At 37.1% G+C, this 20,127-nt stretch overlaps 1 long non-coding RNA gene across 7 annotated transcripts; it reads right to left on the bottom strand.

Moving 5' to 3' along the window:
* Positions 1–414: 414 nt before the first annotated feature.
* LOC146438259 (uncharacterized) lies at positions 415–8,454 on the bottom strand. 7 transcript variants are annotated; one of them, XR_014852041.1, is made up of 7 exons: positions 8,218–8,453; positions 7,522–7,575; positions 6,285–6,386; positions 6,160–6,194; positions 6,025–6,075; positions 5,323–5,507; positions 415–475 (listed from the first exon to the last, which is right to left on the bottom strand). It is a non-coding gene; the product is annotated as an uncharacterized LOC146438259 (long non-coding RNA). The 7 variants fall into 7 exon arrangements; XR_014852043.1 differs by lacking the exon at positions 7,522–7,575; XR_014852042.1 differs by lacking the exon at positions 415–475 and having other exon boundaries at positions 5,009–5,507; positions 8,218–8,454.
* Between the last annotated feature and the right edge of the window lie 11,673 nt (positions 8,455–20,127).

The following is a 20,127-nucleotide window of genomic DNA, read 5'->3' on the forward strand; positions in this document are numbered from 1 at the left end:
TTTAGAAATTGTAAATTTTCTGGAGTTTAGAGAATATATCCATTGAATTTTGACATTCTTAAAAGAATTTTTTAAAATTTCCAAACTGAAAAGTAATTTCAAAACATGAAGGACATCAAAAGATTTATTTACAAACTACCAACAGGTTTTTACTCACTTTATTTTTTTTCTTTTTAGTTTTGGAAGTCTGTCCCCAGAGTTGGTACCTGACACTAATTCACAGACTATTAAAAAGTCACTAGACTTTGTTACTGCTGAAAATCCTTCTTCTCTAGAAAGGAGTCTTGCTTAAAAAAAAAAAAAGTTTTTATCAACCTTAGTCTGTGAGGCACCTAGCATCTTCAGAATATTTCAATATACCAAAAGACAAAAGCTTTTCATACTGAATTGACTTCACAAACTAAATGTATCACAGACCATTTGTTTCCTGCTTCTTGGGAAATAAGCAGAGACAATTTCAATCGTTAACGAATTTCTGTGGAAAAGAAATGAAACAGAAAACAGACTCACAATAATGCACATTCTATTATAATTAATCTGTTGCACGCAAGCACTCAAGGTATTCCACTGGCAAGCTGAAATATTTTTATTAGATAATGCATCTGAGAATATAAGAACACTACTAAGCTTTTTAAAGCTTGCTTGCTACCCATTTGTGTAATGTCATTCTGTGCCAGATTCAGTGAAATCTTAAACACATCAACCTACATGATGCCAGAGCCTGCATTCTCCTGCTGCCTCCAGCTTGACCCAATTAGTTCAAACACCTTGTCCAAAACTTTTCCCTTGACATTTTGTAATCAAAAGCTGCTGCCACCATCACTTTATACGTACTCAGGAAGGCTATTTGTTTTAAGACTCCAAACTGCCATGATAAGCAGTTATCCTGTCATTTTTTTCACCTACACAAAAGCCCAAGACAGAGGACAGTAGAGTTGCTGCATTGTCTCCTTAATGGAATACAAATAACTCACTTGTTCACAGGCCTAGTGTTTCTTTAAACAGAATGTAGCTCTGTAAATCCTAAATCTTGACATCTATACCCTTTGAAAAATTTTAACATATCTGAAAGGAAAGTTAAGCTTGTCGTCTAATTTCTAACAGCAGAAAAGTGAGATGACATATATAAGAAATCAAACAAGAGAAACAACAATCCAGAATAAGAATTTGTGAGGAACAAAATCTCATTTTCTGAAAGTATTAGTGAAAAAGTGTAGTTAAGAGTGTATCTTAACTATGTGGAGTATTTGGAAGACTATATGTAAACACACCATATAAACACAGTTTTGCTTTTACCGCTGCTTCATAATAAGGTTCACCTCCAACTACATCTTACATTTCATGTCTGTGTTCCATCTTTATCTGAAAACTTCTCATGATTTACGTTATAGAAATTGTATTTTGCCAGAAGGCTGCAACAGAGACACTGATGTTACAGGTGTTAGGATGTACTTCTTCAGTCTTACAGATCACTGAGAGAATATGTTAATAGAGGCCACATAAACAATTTGTCCAAAGATGTTCTGATGCAGTTATTTTCATATAGGATTTTTCATTTGGGAAAGAGTTTTGATATATAGTTTTTTAATATTTGTTTGTTTGTTTTCCCTTAGTGGGCTCTCCCTCCTCCCTCTTCCTCCCTTTTTGGAGCTACACTGGTGTCTTATCAACAAGAAACAGCAGTTAAGTAATTTCTCAATACATACACCAATAACTATTAAATTTTCCACATTTTACAGAACTTCGTCTTATCAACTGCTTCTAAATTTTCCGTAAGTGATTTTAGAATATGCTATAAATAAGATGCTAAATTGAAAATTCTGCCTATCCAGTGTGTGAAGTGAATCAAAATATCCCTCAGTTCTGCTACATCCCAATGCACTATTTCATTTTGGCACAGACAGAAGAGAACCTTCTGAGCTGATCTAAACAAAGTCTATTTCTAAAGAGCGAAGAGATAACCTACTTCAGTTAACTCCTATATATAAAGAAGCACAAAGATCTTTAATGCTTTGGAAACCAAGAAAACCATTCCTCATAATTTTGAAAGAGATGAAATTCAACCCTCCAAAAAGAAACTAAACAGAGCAAGAGGGAATTTGCTGAGACACTAGACAAATAAATCACCTATCTCCTCTCAGTAACTACAAGGAAAAACCCTTAGCAACACAGTGCAGAGGAACCTGTTTTATAAACTGCAACAGCAAAGAGTGCAACTACAAGTAACAGAATTAGTCAGATTCTGTCTTGGGGTGCCCACTTAGAAAGGCTGATATTAACCAGAATGATACATGATTACTCAGGAAAAGATATCAGTGGCCCACACTTACTCTGAAAGTCCATAATGAAACACATACCTTTGCTAAGAAACAAGCCTTTTATTAATTATTTTATCCCTGAGAACGACTGATTTACAGCACTGCTTTTTTCAAAATCTTCATGGGTTATAGAAGCAGCAGCCTCTCCTCTCATGAGATACAGCTTTATGCAGGATCATACCCAGAGCCTCTTGGAAACAGGCAACAAAAACTCCTGAGTTAACCACCAGTATTTAGCACTTCCCAAAACAAAATACACATCCTTTCCACAGTCTCATAGCCTGAACATTTATATTATCTGAACTGGGATGATGCTTTGGTTCTGTACATTCCACAACATGGGAACTGGTTTCATCTAAGTCCTAAAAACACTTCTCTCTGCTAAAAGTGAGATAGGACCCACCTGAGATCCAGGTGTGTCTCTGAGGGTCAAATGCTACCCAAAGAAATGAGAAAATAAACTCTAAGGAGACCACAAGTCACCCTGCAACAGTTTCCCTCTCCAGGTCTCAGGATTTGAGTATTTTCAGGAGTTTGATAGAAACATTTTAAGTTGCCAGGCAACCAGAATGTTGTGGAAGCAAAATATTGGCCATCATTTATTATCTTGTTATTGTAGATAACCTTTATTGTTATAAATAAATCATTATTTTGTCTTCCTCAAAATCTGTGAATATGCTTAAACCCAGTTTAAGTTTGAAATACCAGCAATTCTTGGCCAGTTGGGCTCAGTGGATAGGAATGAAAATATTATTGCGTATCGCTTGTCCTCCAGGTCTCAATACAACCACAGAATTCCTAAAAGTTACAGTTTCAACATGTGTAGAGGTTGTAGAAAATATATTTTTCAAATGAAGCTAATGTCTTTATGCAGATATTGTAAAACTACCTGTCTAAATATAGATGCTGCTGAAGTTTAAGCTGTATTAACTCTTCAATTGACATCCTTAATGCCTTCTGGATCATCAGAACTAGCAGTAGCAAAAATATTCAGATTACTTCTGAAAAATCCATAAATGTATAGATACATATGTATGATGTGTTTGTGCATGTACTACATACATTACACCTGAAAACACACCCTATGATTCTACTGACACACACACACAGACCCCACTGCTTGAGGGTCATTTAATCATACATTTAATAATATATTTCATCATAGATTTAATCATACATTCCCCTGAATCCCACCACATCAGAGTAACTCATTCTCCTCAGATCAGAAAGAAATGGGAAGAAGAGGTAAGGCTTGTGAAATGCATTTCCTTCCTCTCCCCTCTTCCCAGTTGTCTTTGAAACCAGGCATAAAGTGATTTAGTCATTTTGAAGGAAAACAAATAAAAGTGGTTTCCTAGCAACAAGATTTGCAGTATTGGTCTCTGAGGAAAATCTCCTCAATGTTTTCAAGGCTTTACTAATACAAGAATAAAAGTACTCACATCATATTAGTGTGATTTGTTTAAACAAGAACAAATCTCTACTGCTTTTTGGCAATAGATTGCCAAATTGGCATTGGATGGTATTAAAAGAAATTATATTCCTGCAAAAATGCAAGAAATTTCAAAACTTTATAGCAAACAACTAGCATATCTTCAGCACATAAAATCAGATTTCATTTAATCATAGAGTGTATTATACTCCACCTGCAAACCTACAAACTTCTATCTCCAAACACAACCCCAGGAGTAACTGGAATTGCAGAACAGCTAATTTTTCTATTTTATGACACTGCATTCTGGAGGTGTCAATCCAGGCATACCGCTGGAGTTATTTAGAAAAAAAATTCAAGGGCTGTCTGACTTAGACTGTCTGATGGCTGAAAATTTATTAAGTGGGAGAAGGAAAGTGAATTAAATATAAATCCATTAAATATCAATGACCTGCCTGGGCTGCTTTAGGGTCTTCTGAATAAAACATATTTAAACAACTCAATAGGTTTCACAATTCTTATTTTTGCAAATTAGTATGGTTTTGAGGAATTAACTGCAAGGAGATGCTACCTAAAAGTGTTTAGTAACATAAAAATAAGATTAAGAGAACATGTACATTTATATTAATCAAAGTTATAGAAAGAAATATACTTCTAGCTCACTATTAGAAGTTGCAAAGAACATTTCAGAAATAGCTATTGAAGCACTTGGTTGCACACCTACTGAAAAGCCTATCAGTTGGAGGACCAAGTACAGAAATTATAGCTTCTCTTAATTTGCTCCAGCATGCAAATACCTCTAATTTTATTTCCTGGAACTAACTCACACATTGAGAACAACTGTATTATTTGGAAAAGCAATTACTTTCTTTTTGATATTACTCTTAGAATTATAATTAATGTGTGCAAAAAGGTCAAGAATAATAATGAAAAATAAAATGCACAAAGAAATAATTGTTTATACATCTGCCAAACACCAAATTTATTTCTACAGCTTTTGATTATTTAATATCAAGATAAAGCAACAAGTTCACAACTTTTATAGATGGGAAACAACTCCCTTGATTTTAATGCCATTTCTATTGACTCTATGTGAAAAAATAAATACAAACTGATGAAATATTAGCTGGAATAAAATGTATTGCCTAAATATAATAATTGTACAAGAAAGCAAATATGTGGGATAAGAAGCGAAAACAGATCGATTCTTCTAGTTGCTTTGAATTAGTCTCAAAAAGTAAAGAATTTAAACAGGGAGAATAGAGCAGATGAAGAAACCACAGTATTCTATCTGCCCCAGCCCCCACCAGATGCTGCTGCTCTGGCTCATATTGGAACAAAGGTTTTCCAGGCTGTGCTAGGAATCAGGCTGGAGATATAACTTCAAACAGAAGAAAGGGATTGATTTTCCCCTTTCTCTTTTCTGGGGAGTGTGGAAGGAGTGGGATTCACTGGAATAGATTTGGTTACCCAACCTCAAGAGCAGACTAACTAAAGGAGTGAGAACAAGGAACAGATCCTGCTTGTTGCCAAATACATTTGAATAATGAAATCGCCATGAAAGGCACAAACCTCTTTAGGAGAGATTCCCAGAAGTCCCTCTGTAAATTTAATGTTTCTTCAAGCACATCTATCACTCAGTTTATTTTATATGGCTTCTTTTGATATGTGAGCACCATTGCACATGGCAATAAAACCAGTCCAAGCAGACATGAACTCTTGAGTCTTGCCCAAACTAAAAATATAGAAATTTTTCCCTGTAAATAAAAAAATTAAAAGAAGCATCATTATAGGGTGAAGCTATTATGAAGAAAAAAGAGTTTATATCTTCCTTTTTAAAATCTGCCTAGATTTATAAAAAGTTGTTATTCTTTAGTATTAGAAGTTAAAACATCTACCAAAAAATTATCGATTCTGCTCAGAAGGCTGCCTGAATTTTTATTGAGCCTACGTTTTCAAAGAGAAAGAGAAAACAAAAGATACAATAATGGAGTTTTACTTTGAAGAAGGTACTCTGTTTGATCCAGATATAGTGCTAGTCAAGACCCTAAGCACTTTAGTTCTAATCTTTAAACCCATAGCTACATGTGAAGCTGAATGACTTGGTAAGGGTCATTCCTGCTGAGATTGCAGGAGTTGATGATACATCTGGGTAATGCAGTCAACATGCTGGATAGTTTCCTAGGTTAAAGGCACAATAGTAAATGAAAGAGAAAAAAAAAAAACCAAGAATCAAAGGAAAACCATGTTTTGATACAGAAGGATAGTACTTACCTGTTTCTAAGCACTTTTCATTGTCACGAGCTTTAAGTAATGTAAACTTTACTGAAGGAACACAAGGAACTGTAAGTTATCTTCTCATTCATCAATAGAGTGTCTCAATATCAAACAGCACAGCAGTGTCTCTACCTTGGAAAACAGCCCTGGTAACTCTCATGGCTGACCTGCTTCAGAAAAAGCATAACAATCATGAGCGTAAGGACACCAAAGGCCATCATCTGTTGTGGAACCGTAGTTGTGTAATTGTGACTTACACGAAAGGAGTAACTATTTTTGCTTGGATTTTCATGAGATGTGAAATTCAGCAACTTGCTCAACAGTATTGATGGAGACAAACCCTGTGTACTGACTGAATTCTAAGAAAGAAGATGCAAGCACCATTGATATAGGTAAAAAAAAGAAAGGAAAAAAAGAAAAGAAAGGTATTTATGCACCTAAAAGATAGAAAAGCATGGTCTTGTCTAGATTACTAATATGAAATATTAAATCTACATTTCATCATTTAACATGTCTGCCTTTCTGAAGGGTTATATCAAACCAAACTCTTTTAAAACTAGTTATAACACATGCTGCTCTGAGACAAATACTTCAGCTTCAGTTGTGGCTAAATTGGAAAGACACTTGGATTCCAGAGCCAGGCAAACACACTGCATGAATGCAGCAGATACCTCTCTTAGTGATGAGAGATACACAGTGTACTACCACAGATTTTTTTTTTTTTTTTCCACAGAATCTGGTACACTGCAGCTTTTTATCAGCCTGTCTAATTTGTTATCATGTATGTTTGTATCTGACTCTTGGCCCAATATCATTGTTTCAATTCTCTTGCGATACTCTGCACTGAACAAGGAGTAGTATTTCTTGTAAAGCAGAAGTGTGTCACTTTACCTATATCACTATCTGCTTTTAGTAAAATATCCAAATCCTAAAATTCTTTACTGTATTTTTAATCCTTAAAAAAAATCACAATATTTCCCTTGAAAATCTCCCATAGCAAAAAACTCAGCACAAACACTATATATTGAATTTAAAATGTTGACTTATTAACAAATGCAGTAGTCCAAACTATTTGTACTCTACAGCAGCAGGAAACCTGATGCAAATAATGTGACACGATACCTTCTTCTTGTATAAACAAATGCACCAAAATGGCATGTTTCTAGCGTGCGTGCATGGATTGAAAATACAGAGTGTTATTTGAATTTCATAAATTATATAAAACAACTAAAAACCAGCATATTACTACCATTATTTGTTTTACTTGCTAATAATAGCATTGTCTGCAGCAGCAGTGTGTAATTTATTAAGAGAGATATCACAGCAGTATCATTCCAAAAATAATATATTTCTATATCATCCAGAATAAACTTACTGCAGTATGAGTTGAAATACCACAGTAGTCAATTCTTTATATAACTCTTGAAAATGTGGTGTTGCTAAAACATTTTATTATTGTCATCGAAATTCAAATCAGTTATAAATTAGACAAACCTTGTAGTATATTACAGCAGAAGAGGCTACTTCACTTCTTCAGCATCAAAACAGCTACAAAATACAATCTTATCAATCATAGAGAAAGAACTAGAGAACAGAATACAAACAAAGCATGCAAAGGTATACATCCATGGAGTAATTGTATGTTGAAGGAGAAGGTTTGGTTCCCCACTACAAGAGATGTTACTGCACTCTCACAGAATCACAGACGGGTTGGGGTTTGAAGGGACCTCTGCAGATCATTGAGTACAGCCATAAACCCAAGGCTGCCAAGCCCACCACTAACCATGTACCTAAGGGCATGTCTACAGGCCTTTTACCTCCAGGGCTGGTGACTTCACCACTTTCCCAGGCATGCTGTTCCACTTCTTGCCCACACTTTCAGGGAAGGAATTTTTCCTAATATCTATTCTAAAAATAGACAAGATAATCTAGAGAATACAATTATTTTTATATGAATAGCAAGTGAGAAGATTCTTCTTCTAGCACACACCACTTTGTCAAGCCTGTAAGGAAATGAAAGGCTATGTCTTTTCCATAATATGCTGTAAAGGCCAGCTCATCCCTCATGTTAAAACTGGCAGTTACAGAAGAGTCTTTCACAGCTCTTATCATTCATGCCAGCTTGAAGACTGGAAGGCTCTTCTGGGTACTCAGGTGAAATCTATCTACCAGGAGTATTGCTCTGCTCACCTTATAAGATATGAGCATCTGAGACCCTTCCCTGCAGCAATCTCTGAGCCATCTGTTAATCTTGCTTGACTTCCTCTACAATTGCCTTGTACATCAGACAGCAGTGTGTTACAGACTTTTACAATCTAAGATAGAGTAGTTAAGAGTATATTGGGGGATCCCAAGCTGTTTTCAATTAGCTGTTGTCAGTTATTAAGTCATTTAACCCAAATAAGCAGTGGCAGTAGTAAATATTTCCCACCTGCTTGTAGCTGAATGCAATACCAAATCTGAAGTTCAAAGAGGAAGAAATCTTAGGCAGTATGAGGTTTACTCATGCCCATCATGAGAGGAATTGGTCTTATTCTTATGTTTCTCTAAATTACTGCTACAGATTTTTGTATAACTTTATGGAGTTTTAATTTCCCTGATCCAGCAGATAAAATGCTTTGCAGTTAGTTTATGGATTATTTCTGCTGTCTCTCTCACCATCTAATTAGCCAACTGTAAATGGGAAGGAAGTCCCAGAGTTTTTGCCTTTATTTTATGAATGAGAAATGTGTCTAGCAAAGTCCAATGCTCTGTAAGACTGGGCTTGATCCAACAACTAAAAGCTTATTAAATGAAATAAAATGGGTTTGTCACTGGCAGCTATACCAGTCTGGCTGCTTTTCTAAATATCATGGTATTGTAAACTTCCTTTAACTATGTATTCATATTTCTTATCATTTATTATACAGGGAAGTATAGTTTCTTGCTGACCACATTTAAATTGGCCATATATTTTTTATTTATGATTCATAGAAATAATGAATTTTTATCTGAAATGCTGAACATTAAAAATTCATGATGCAAATATGGCACATTTATGTAGTTAGCCAAGTTCCTGTTCAGAGTCACTGCTTCATTTTCCAGGGAAGAGCTGATTCCAGTTCCCATCATTACAACTCACTGGCTCAGCTGCCGGCAATGAAACAAAACCAGCTTTGTTTAAACAGCATAAGTACCATACTGGCAGATTATCAACTGGCATAGAAAGGTGCCATGCAAAAAGCTGAGTGTTCGTTTCACTGGTCATGTGGAAAACTGACTCAAAATGAAGAGAATTGCTTTTATGATCTTCTCAAAACAAACAAACAAAATAAATAAATAAAATTAAAAACCCCAAAAAAACTGTTTGGGATGAACCAGAAGTTGTCACTCTTCTAAATAATGTTTCATTTTCTTTTTGATTTTTTTGAAATGTCTTAATATTGAATGCAGATTTCTTTCTTCTTTTAAAAAAATCATAAAAAAAAAAACCCCTGATATCTTGCTTTTTCAGTATATGTAAATAGAATGCTATTTCAATAAAAGGAGGGAGGAAGGAAGGAAGGAAGGACTCATCACAAGATGTTCAACAATTTTTACTCAAATTCACAAATATTTCTAGACATGAAAACACAATAGTTGGCCAAGATTTTGAACTAAAAGCTTTCACATGGCATTGGGTATCATCACAGTAGAAAATACTTCGACCATGTTGATTACATAGCTGGCATTTTTTCAGTATTTGCAGCAAAGATTGGAGCATCATCATTCATAGTTACCCAATTAGCTTTAATAATACGATGTCATTTTCATTAAATAAGAGAATAGAACCATTCCTTAGGAAGCTGAGTCAATTTCCTTTCTCATTGCTGCAGCACACAGATACTTATGAGCAAATGGAGCCTGGTTAAGTCAGGTGCACCACACATAAACAAGAAAAATAAATGCATATAGCAAAAACAGTGTGAAAATCCTTAAATAAGGAAACCAATATCATATCTTCATTTTACAGAAAGTAAACTGTTTCCCACAGGTTGAGAGGCTTGAGACTTAGCCTGTGTCTGAGCTATTACCTGAATAAAATGGATGCAGTAGAGGGACAGAGAGGTAAGATATATTGTGGCATTCTGAAAGCAAGACTACTGATCTAGAATTATATCCCTGATGTTGCGCTGCTGTGCATATTTTATACTTGCAATTTGATTGTTGAAAACACCGCAGTGCACTGCTTTTCAATATCTTTTTGAAGAATACCACCCCTTAATGTTTTACAGAATACTGTATCTCAAGAATATTGCTGTCTCTGAAGACCTGTGTTTTAGCTATGCTTGCTAAATAGAATTTTAGACTCGAAAGGACATGATGTGAATTCTGGTTGCAGCTCCGCTAATCAGAACAAAATAGTTGTCTCCACTCATAAACTCCTTCAAACCTTCGCTGTATTGTAGTTGAAAAAATATTTGCTGGAATTCTGAAGACATGCACCTGTAACTCGTCTGAATTTCTGCTGAGAGAACAGTAATCTGACTCTCCAGTCAGACCTACAGAAGAAGCTTTACTGTATTCAAGACGACGGTTAAACTGTTACACATTTTCAGATTTCCTGCTGTGCATTAATTATCCACTATAAATCCTGAAGTAATAATTTTAATTATTTAGAAAGCAGGCAATTCCTTCATTCCAATATACAAGTTTCTGTAATATATGCTTACGAATATTCTATTTATATTTATAGGACCAGATGCAATCTGAAAGAAGAAAATTGTTACTGCCCAAGCAGCTGAGATAGAACTCAGTGCCCTTGAGAATGTGGAGGATTGGGATGAAATGGGAGAAGTGCCAGAAGAAAGTGAAGAAGAGATGGATTATCCCAGCAACCTCCCAGAAAAGTATTACAAATAGTATGAGCCGTTATCTCTCCCCAACCACTCGACGCCTGCATATCTCAGAGTTAGACATTGGTAAATTTAGACTGTAAATTACTTGTATTCACTTTTCTATTTGTTCTGAAAACTTGTAAACCCGCCTCGTTATATGCCCTTATAACCTGTTGTAGAGCCTTTGTTCTGGGCTCTTCAGATGTCTCTCCAAACTCTCCTATCCCCTATGTAACCCCCAATAAAGCTGAAGAGACCTCATCTCGTCCCCTCGCCTGAGTCGACTTCCAGAAGCCCAAATTCATCTCCTGTGTTGCTCGAAACAGCCCTTCTCCCCACTGAATGAACTTTCCTGTGGCATTTAAAGCACTTCTGGTTATGACTTCAGAAGTAGCCGCCGCAGAGAATATTAAAAAATTATAGCTCAGACACAAAAGGGCATAATATGGAACCTACTTCCCACTTATTCTTCAGTATGAAAAGAAAAAATGACATTACAGTGAGAACAGGAAGGACATTGATCTTTTGGAGCAAGTCCAGAGGAAGCCACCAAGATGATTAGAGGGATGGAGCAACTCTCCTACGAGGAAAAGCTGAGTCGATTTGATTTGTTCAGCCTGGAGAACAAAAGGCTTCAGAGTAATTGAAGGGACGTACAAGAAAGATGGAGAAACAATTTCTAGAAGGGCATGTAATGACAAGACATGGGAGTGGTTTCAAACAATTATACAGTAGGTTTAGATTAGCTATTCGGAAGAAATTCTTTACTGTGGAGGTGAAGGGGCACTGGAAAAGGTTGCCCAAAGAGGTTTTGGCTGTCCCATCCCAGGAGGTGTTCGAGGCCAGGCTGGATAGAGCTCTGAGGAACTCGGTTTAGTAGAAGTTGTCGCTGCTCAGGAATACTTGAGACTGGGAGGCTGGAACTATGTGATCTTTAATGTTCTTTCCAACCCAAACCATTCTATAATTCTGTGACTATAGAACAAAACATTCTGAAGAAAAAAGCTGGACAAGAATTTGTATTACTGGTGGTAATTGTTAAAGATGTGAGGGATTCTTGTAAATGTTTATTAACTGTCTTTTTAAATTCATTAAATCCAAACAGTAGTATTCCCACACAAGACATTCAGAACAAATTAATTGCATAACAGCCTACACACATATGAGCAAGTGTGTAGACCAATACTACAGACAAATAGGCCTTTAGTGTCTATATACTTTAAAGATGGCTGCAAAACAACCTCTGGCTCACTGATTTGTCTTGTTTCTGTACCTCATTTTATGCAGGATAGTAAGTGGATTGTTCCCTCTAAAAAAGGAGGGGAAAAGTAAGGGATCTTTCTGTGACACTGATCACTGTATTTTGATCCTCAAAATAAATGTTAAAATATTTGTCACGTCAGTTCCTAGAGAAACTGTGATTTATAAATGAATGGTCTATAGGGACTAGACTAACAGTCAGAAGGATGGTATAGGACACGCAGTCCTGCAGATACAAGAAATGTTCATTGACTCCAAGGTGGCCCAGCTCCCTGTGACAGGAATGAAATGTGAACACCAAAGCTGGGATGCAAATGTAATTTGCTGTATCATTGGTTTTGATCCCTATTTAAAAGCTGAGACAGAAACCATTAAAGTTTTATATTTGCCCCAAGGGATGAGATTTTGTGAGTGCCTTGTTAGAAGCACGCATTTTAACATCAAAGGAAGCCTGTTAGGGACACAACTTGAAGACCATAAACCTCAAGTCTGCCATGAAGCAACACTGTGATTATGCTTCATAAGCTGCAGTTGCTGCAGTTACTGCTGCTGTCTGGCAAGCACCAAGTTGTCTGACATTGCAGCGCTGATAACACTGACGGTTGTATTCCTCCCCTTTTAGAAGGAATTCATTTGGAGTTCATAAAATCTACCATCATTTTCAGTGGCTACTGAGATCAAAACTGAACATTTCTGGGAAGCCCACCACTCTTGCCTGGCAAGTGAATACTTTCAAAACAGCACCTTTCCTTCTCTTTTGCTTAGCATGGCTTGACAGTGAATACAACAGCAAATTCCTAGTTGTCGGCCTGTATTACACACTGCATCAGCACATTCAGTGATTCAACTTGAAACTGCACCTCTGGGGTGTTCAACTCATATACCCACTGTAGAGATGACTAAGCTATACTTACATGAAAAGAACTATGGGCACTAATTAACACACAGAGAAAAGAGTGTAACAGCAGGCCTGCTAAAATATGCCTACATAAAACGTTACCATGACAGCAAACAATTTCAACACCTGTATAGGAGCCTATCTTTTAAGAAAACACATAAAATCAAAATCTTGAGCTGAGGGTAAATATTAATACATATATCTGGTAAAAATAAGCAACTCTTTATCAGCTACATTTTTCTGAGACATTCCTATCACATAGCTTTAATCTTGTGGGTAATCCACTGTGTGATGTACCATAAGATCAAGGAAAAAGAAGGAAGATCATAGACTTCAGGGCTAATTATATCATCAGTTTATTCCAGAATTGCTACATAAATTTAGTTATGCTTTTTAACTACAGAAATTTTTAGAATTTTTATAAATTACATAGAGATATAATAAGATAATATACAAATTTATATTAATATATATGAGTAAATATCTAATACCAACTCAGAGCTACTGATGAAATTTTCTCATGTCTTCTGTTGATAATTAACCTCTTACCCACTTAGCTTTTGATGGAAAACACTAGCTCATTACATTATTTTAGGAACTGTTGTATAAATGTTATTTATGAAAAACATGCTTATAAATTTCATTACGTATGGAGGAACTATATAGAGTAAACATGTTGCATAGTGCTGTGCTTTGTCCTCAGACATGTTCCTTTTAATTTTTGTTGTTCATAGAGCAGAACTTCCCCTATATAGAATTCTAAATACCAAAAAGGTTATTCAACTATAAAGAATAATGTATATGTCTTCCCAATGTTAGCTGAAATTTTCTTTTTTTGTTATTTTTAGTAAATAGAGAAAAAATACATTTCATTTTAATCCTCTCTTTTCTCATATGTACATAAATGTAGCAAATATGATAAAGGACAGGTTAAACTGAGTTAAAGTAACCAAATTTTGAAAGTCAGGTGTAAAGCCCTAAATGGTTGTGGAACAACCTGGACCACTTCTAGCAAAAATAAGAGCCAATGCCTGAGTACTTCATTTCAGTGTGTCCCCGTTCCCTTTTTCTGCAGGAACCATATTTCTCCCCCAGCACAGAAGTGTAGTGCTGAAGGCAAATTACTATAATTTCTAAGTACTGCTTTTCTTTTGATCATCATTTTCTGTATTCTTTATACCTTGGGCTGCCCAGAGAGTAGAAAAATATCCCATATCTATTACATGAAGAAAATTAGTCACAGAGTATTTAATTATTAATAAAGAGCAAAAGGGTAATTTTTAAATCAATTAAAAATTATTTGAGCAGCTCTGCAATTGGAAAAACTGTTTCTACCTGAAGCTGTTACTGCAAACTGTAGATAAATCCTCCAACAGTTCTTTAATATCATTATCACAGAATCTGTCTTACAATCAATTATAAAAACTATATTTTTCTGTTAGGTGTATGTAGACAATGTTTTTAATCTCAAAATTAATATCTGTGTTGCATTAAAAATGGTGTTGGGCTTTTTTAATCATAATTTGTAAAATGGATTCTGGCCACTTATTTTCCTGTACTTTAGGAAATTTAAATAAGTAAGGATGGTACGGTTGATTTTTGCACAGATAGTTTAACTAAATTTCACATAGAAATGATGGTCCAGGAGATACTTCCTTGAAGAGTAAGAAACTTAGCCACTGCCTGGACACAAGGTTCTGCAATAAGGTTTGTCACAACTCAAGATTTTATATTACCATAGAGCTGAAAAAAATAGTTGAAATTGTGCAAGAACTGGACTACTTCCTAGGTACTTTAGCAAAGCCAAAAGTTATTATTTTACTGTGGGCAAAATATTCTGTGTGTTGGCAAACCAAGTAATTACCAAACATCTTCCAATCAATTGCAGTACAAAGTCAATCAATTTAGAATGTGCAGAGGTAGAGCTGAGAGCCTAGACTACTAAGCAGTGTTTACTTTGAACATTTGGCACTGCAAGGGTGCTTCTACAGGAAATAATATGTTCTGTTTTGACTCTCATTTAGTGTAGATTTCTGATGTCTTTTAAATCCCTGCTTCTTACCATGGTAATTACACAACCAAAACTGGCCATAATTATTATACTAAAGTACCTGACATCCAATTCACTCAGAATCAGTATCTGTGCCTATCCCACGCAAGCATATTCTTTCAGCCTTCTAGACTATTCAGTAATTATGCTAATCCTTTCAGGAATCTTTCCAGAGTGGATGATGTTGTACATTGCATTCCGTTCTCTGCTGCTGTATGACACACATATGCAGTGAAGTCACTGAAGAGCCTTCAGCTCTTTACAGATGAATAAAAGTCTTCACATTAAACACAGCAGACATATTGATTCTTCTTAATTTTACTTTCCTGACACTAGGTTATTTTTTCATCCACGTATTCCACACAAAACCACAAGTGTCAAATGTAATATGCAACAATAAATACATTCAAACAAACTCACCCCTGATTTGAAGGTTAAGTAAGAAGAATAGACAAAGGAAAAAAATGTATAAAATAAATATTCTATGTCTTTTTATCCTTGGTGGGTAGCATATGGAAATTAGCTTTTAGGGGCATATTACATCTTGTCATTTATCTTTTAACCTCAATATAGAAATAAAAAATATATTTATTTAGTGATGTGTAAACTGCTGCTGGTTTTAACATTGAAAATGTCTTATTTTTAATGCAGCCTCTTCAGACAAAAGCCAAGCAAGAGAATAACTGGAAACTAAGAGAATAAGCTGTTCTTTTCTAGTGTTGATACTATTTTTTTTGATGATGAGCGATCTAGTTTTTTTCTTTTTAGTTCATTTCAGGCAGGTAAATTGCAATCCCCTTTAAAGTTTTCATTAGATAGCCTGTAATTCCCTTGAAAGAAATCACACTCTATGCATTATTCATTAGGGGCAGCAAATCTTGAGAGCAGTCACACAGGCTGGAGTATCACAGAACTACTTAAAATTCTATGTCTTCTTTCTCTATTTCTGCTGAATTCAGTTTTGGTCTAATCTCCATGTATAATGCAATATCTCTGGTTAATTCAGATATTGTAATGCTGAAGAAAATACATATTTTTTCATTAGTGCTGGATAAAATAATCCTACTTTTATTTATCAAATGCATGTAGTTCAATCTGTGTATGACATTTTGATACTTCCATCTCCTTTTTTGGTTTTTTAGTGGCTTTTGTTTTCTTTTGGTTTTTATGTTGGTTGGTTGGTTTGGTTTTTTAGGGTTTTTGTGTTTGTTTGTTTGTTTGTTTGTTTGTTTTATGTTGGTGTATATTTGTACACACCCATATGCAGTGGATGACTAAATAGAGTATTTTATTTAGTAGTTTACTGCTTACCTGCTACAGTTTATTTTTCCAGGAGTGTACTCTATGTGTACCTTAATAGCTTTCTGTACTCATTCAGACTGTTACAGTGTTCTTCCCTCAAGTTTCCTACCAGCTGCTATATCACTCTTTATGGGTGCGGCGGCTACTTCTGAAGTAATGACCAGAAGTGCTTTAAATGCCACAGGAAAGTTCTTTCAGTGGGGAGAAGGGCTGTTTTGAGCAACACAGGAGATGAATTTGGGCTTCTGGAAGTCGACTCAGGCGAGGGGACGAGATGAGGTCTCTTCAGCTTTATTGGGGGTTACATAGGGGATAGGAGAGTTTGGGGAGACATCTGAAGAGCCCAGAACAAAGGCTCTGCAACAGGTTATAAGGGTACATAACTGGGTGGGTTTACAAGTTTTCAGAACAAATAGAAAAGTGAATACAAGTAATTTACAGTCTAAATTTACCAATGCCTAACACTGAGATATGCAGGCGTCGAGTGGTTGGGGAGAGATAACGGCTCATACTATCTGTAATACTTTTCTGGGAGGTTGTTGGGATAATCCATTTCTTCTTCACTTTCTTCTGGCACTTCTCCCATTTCATCCCAATCCTCCACATTCTCAAGGGCACTGAGCTCTATCTCAGCTGCTTGGGCCGCAACATCTCCCCGATTGTTTTCAAATAAAAAGGATAAAACTGCTTTTACAATGATAGATTTGCATATACACAAACAGCAAAGAACAAACGTGACAATGAGAACAACTGACACCAAGGTTTTCACGAGAGAGGCAAGCCATCCGGACAGGCCCCATCTTTGGAACAGCTTCCCCCACCAAGTCTCTGTTTCCTGTTTCAGATTTTTGATTTGTGATTGGATGGTGTGAATCTTTTCAGAAATGCTTTCCCCATGTAGGGAAAAGTTAAAACAGCACATTCCTGCAAATTCTTCACAGCCGTGGCCATGGAGGAGCAGAAGATAATCTATCGCAGCTCTGTTTTGGAGGGTGGCATGTTTTAAAGTTTCTTCATCTGCAAGGAGTTCGCTTAGGGCTTCAGAGGTTGCTTTTGCATTTTTCCCTATCCAACATTCTATACGATCAATTTCTCCAAGGTTGTGGTAAATGGCTGTCCACGGTAGAAAAATAGTTGCAGCTAATTTTTTGCTTCTGGGCCAGGTTGTGATTTCACTATTACATTTTTCCAGGTCTAATTGTGCTGCTCCTTGATCTCTTTTTTGACGTTCGAATTGGGCAGATTTCCCAGTCAAAGATGTTGGTTTTTGACTGGGAAGGACTGAATTTTTGGAGGAAGAAAGCCAATCCATTAACTGTCGTTTGTCTGGTGTAAATGTCGCCAATCTACCGAGTGTACATGGGCCTCCTCGTGGATGAGCAGGGATTCCTGCCCAGGCATGAATCAAAAAGAGGCCTTTTGGCAATTGTTTGTGTTGTTCGGGTCCCACTGATCCATGAATTGCTGTGGTCACACACCAATCTCTCGGGGAATATTTTTTGTCTACAGGGATGAGTGAATATTTTATTTTTTCTGGAGCAATGAATGAGACACATTGATCTGCACGGGCTGACCCATGCAGTTCAAGTTCTTGTGGTTCTGCTTTCAGAGGTGGCAACTCTGTGACAAAATTGTCCCAGGCAGCTGCCGAACCCCAGTGGTTATTTACTAATTTGTCTATAAAAGGAAATTCTCTCAGTTTCAGTGGGATTCCCAACAAACAGGACTGGATAGGATCTTCTGCTCTGTCCATGCCTAGACACAAACCTTTTTGTCCCAGAGACTCGGCGAGAGATCGCCAAACGTTAGCTTTTGGTTGGGGTACTATGAATGTTTCAGTTGCAACCATAGAATCTAGGATGATGATGATCTGCAGGAGCTCCTTCATCGTGAAACCTACAAAACAAACATGATTAAACAAAAATAACATTTATAAACTTCAAAGGGTCTTCCCAATACTGAAGAATTTTTGGTTTCGGGAAGTCAAAATTTGCTAGGGAATATATGTATGATTCAAGAGGTATTTTAACTAAAGGGGGATCTTTGAGTCTGATTTGTTTCTGTTGTTTCCAGTTGAGGATTGAAAGACGTTCCCAACTGGGTTTGAATTTTTGTTTTGGTTTCGCGAAATTCACTCGAGGGGGATGAAGTTTGAAATCCTCAGCTGTGTACGGCTTGACACATTTTGCTGGAACCCACCTGGGCCCGGTAGGCGTGGATACGCACGCGTAACCACGTCCCCAGGTTACCAGGGGAAATGGTCCTTCAATGTTTAAAGTTTCCAAATTCCGAACCAACACAGGTGGTTGTATTTTCAATTTTCCTCTCTTGTCGTTCATGAAGTGCCTAAATATAGGCGGCATGGGCTCTTCGGCCGAGGCATTTAAAAAGTTGATGACATAGAGCGCCTTGGCCAACCGGAGGTGAGGTGTGGTGACTTCTGTTGTGGTCCCCAGCTGTCTGTAAAGTGTTGTTTTGAGGGTCTGATGGGCCCTCTCGACAATTGCTTGGCCTGTCGGCGAGTGAGGGATGCCGGTGACATGGCTGATCCCCCATTCTTCGAGGAATTGATTGAATCGTTTGGATGAGTATGCAGGGCCATTGTCAGTTTTGATTTGCCCCGGGATGCCCAGTGTGGCGAATGCTTGGGTGAGATGCCTGATACAGTCTGTTGTTTTCTCCCCAGAGTGGGCTGATGCAAACATTGCTCCTGAAAAGGTGTCCATTGACACATGGACGTATTTCAATCGTCCAAATTCGGAAACATGTGTGATGTCGGTTTGCCACACTTGACAACTCTCAGTTCCTCGAGGGTTAACACCCATAGGGTAAGTGGGCAGATCGTCGGTGGAACAGTTAGGGCATGCCCTAGTTATTGCTCTTGCTTGTTCTCGAGAGATTCCGAATAGCCTGGCCAAGGCGTGAGCATTTTGATGGAAAAATTGATGGCTCAACTTTGCCTGGCTGAAGTGGTCTGGCGTATTCGGTTTCAGGGCAGAAGCTGCCAATTGATCAGCCCTACTGTTTCCATCGGCGATGGGTCCTGGCAGGTCGGAGTGTGACCTTACATGCATCACAAAATAGGGATGCTCTCGGTGGGACAAGGCTGTCACAAGCCTCAGGAGTAAAGAAAAGATTTTCGGATTGTCAATTTGTTTCAGGACCGAATTTTCTGCTCTCAATGTCACTCCTGCCACATAGGCAGAGTCTGTGACAACATTGACAGGTTCTTTAAATTTTTCAAACAATCTCACCACTGCAGCAAGCTCAGCAACTTGTGGGGACCCCTCGATTACTTGCACATCGGACTCCCACTGTCCTGTGGCGGGGTTCTTCCAAGTCATAACAGACTTTTTGGAAGTGCCTGAGCCATCTGTAAATACAGTCAAGGCGTTGGGAATTGGTTTTTGTGACAGTTTTGGTTTTTCAAACCAATTAAATGCTGTACTTAGAAGTTTGTGTTTTTGATGGCTTGATGTTATTTGGCCAGAGAACCCTTCGAGAGCCATTTGTAGAGGTTCATTGAATTGCATTTCAAAATCCAATTGTTCAGCTTTGTAAGGCACACGTATGAAAACAAAGTCCTGACCTGCTAAGGCACGGAGCCTTAACCTACCCTTTTTGATCACTTTGGATACAAATTCATCTCGGGTAGTTAACGTTTTCGCCAACTGGTGGGGGAGGAAGATCCACTCGATGATAAGCAGTGGATCAGGACGGTCTACACTCCACTG

The sequence above is a fragment of the Lichenostomus cassidix genome, chromosome 4 (assembly GCF_008360975.1).
Source record: "Lichenostomus cassidix isolate B80296 chromosome 4, HeHo_3.0, whole genome shotgun sequence".
Taxonomy (NCBI): Eukaryota; Metazoa; Chordata; class Aves; order Passeriformes; family Meliphagidae; genus Lichenostomus; species Lichenostomus cassidix.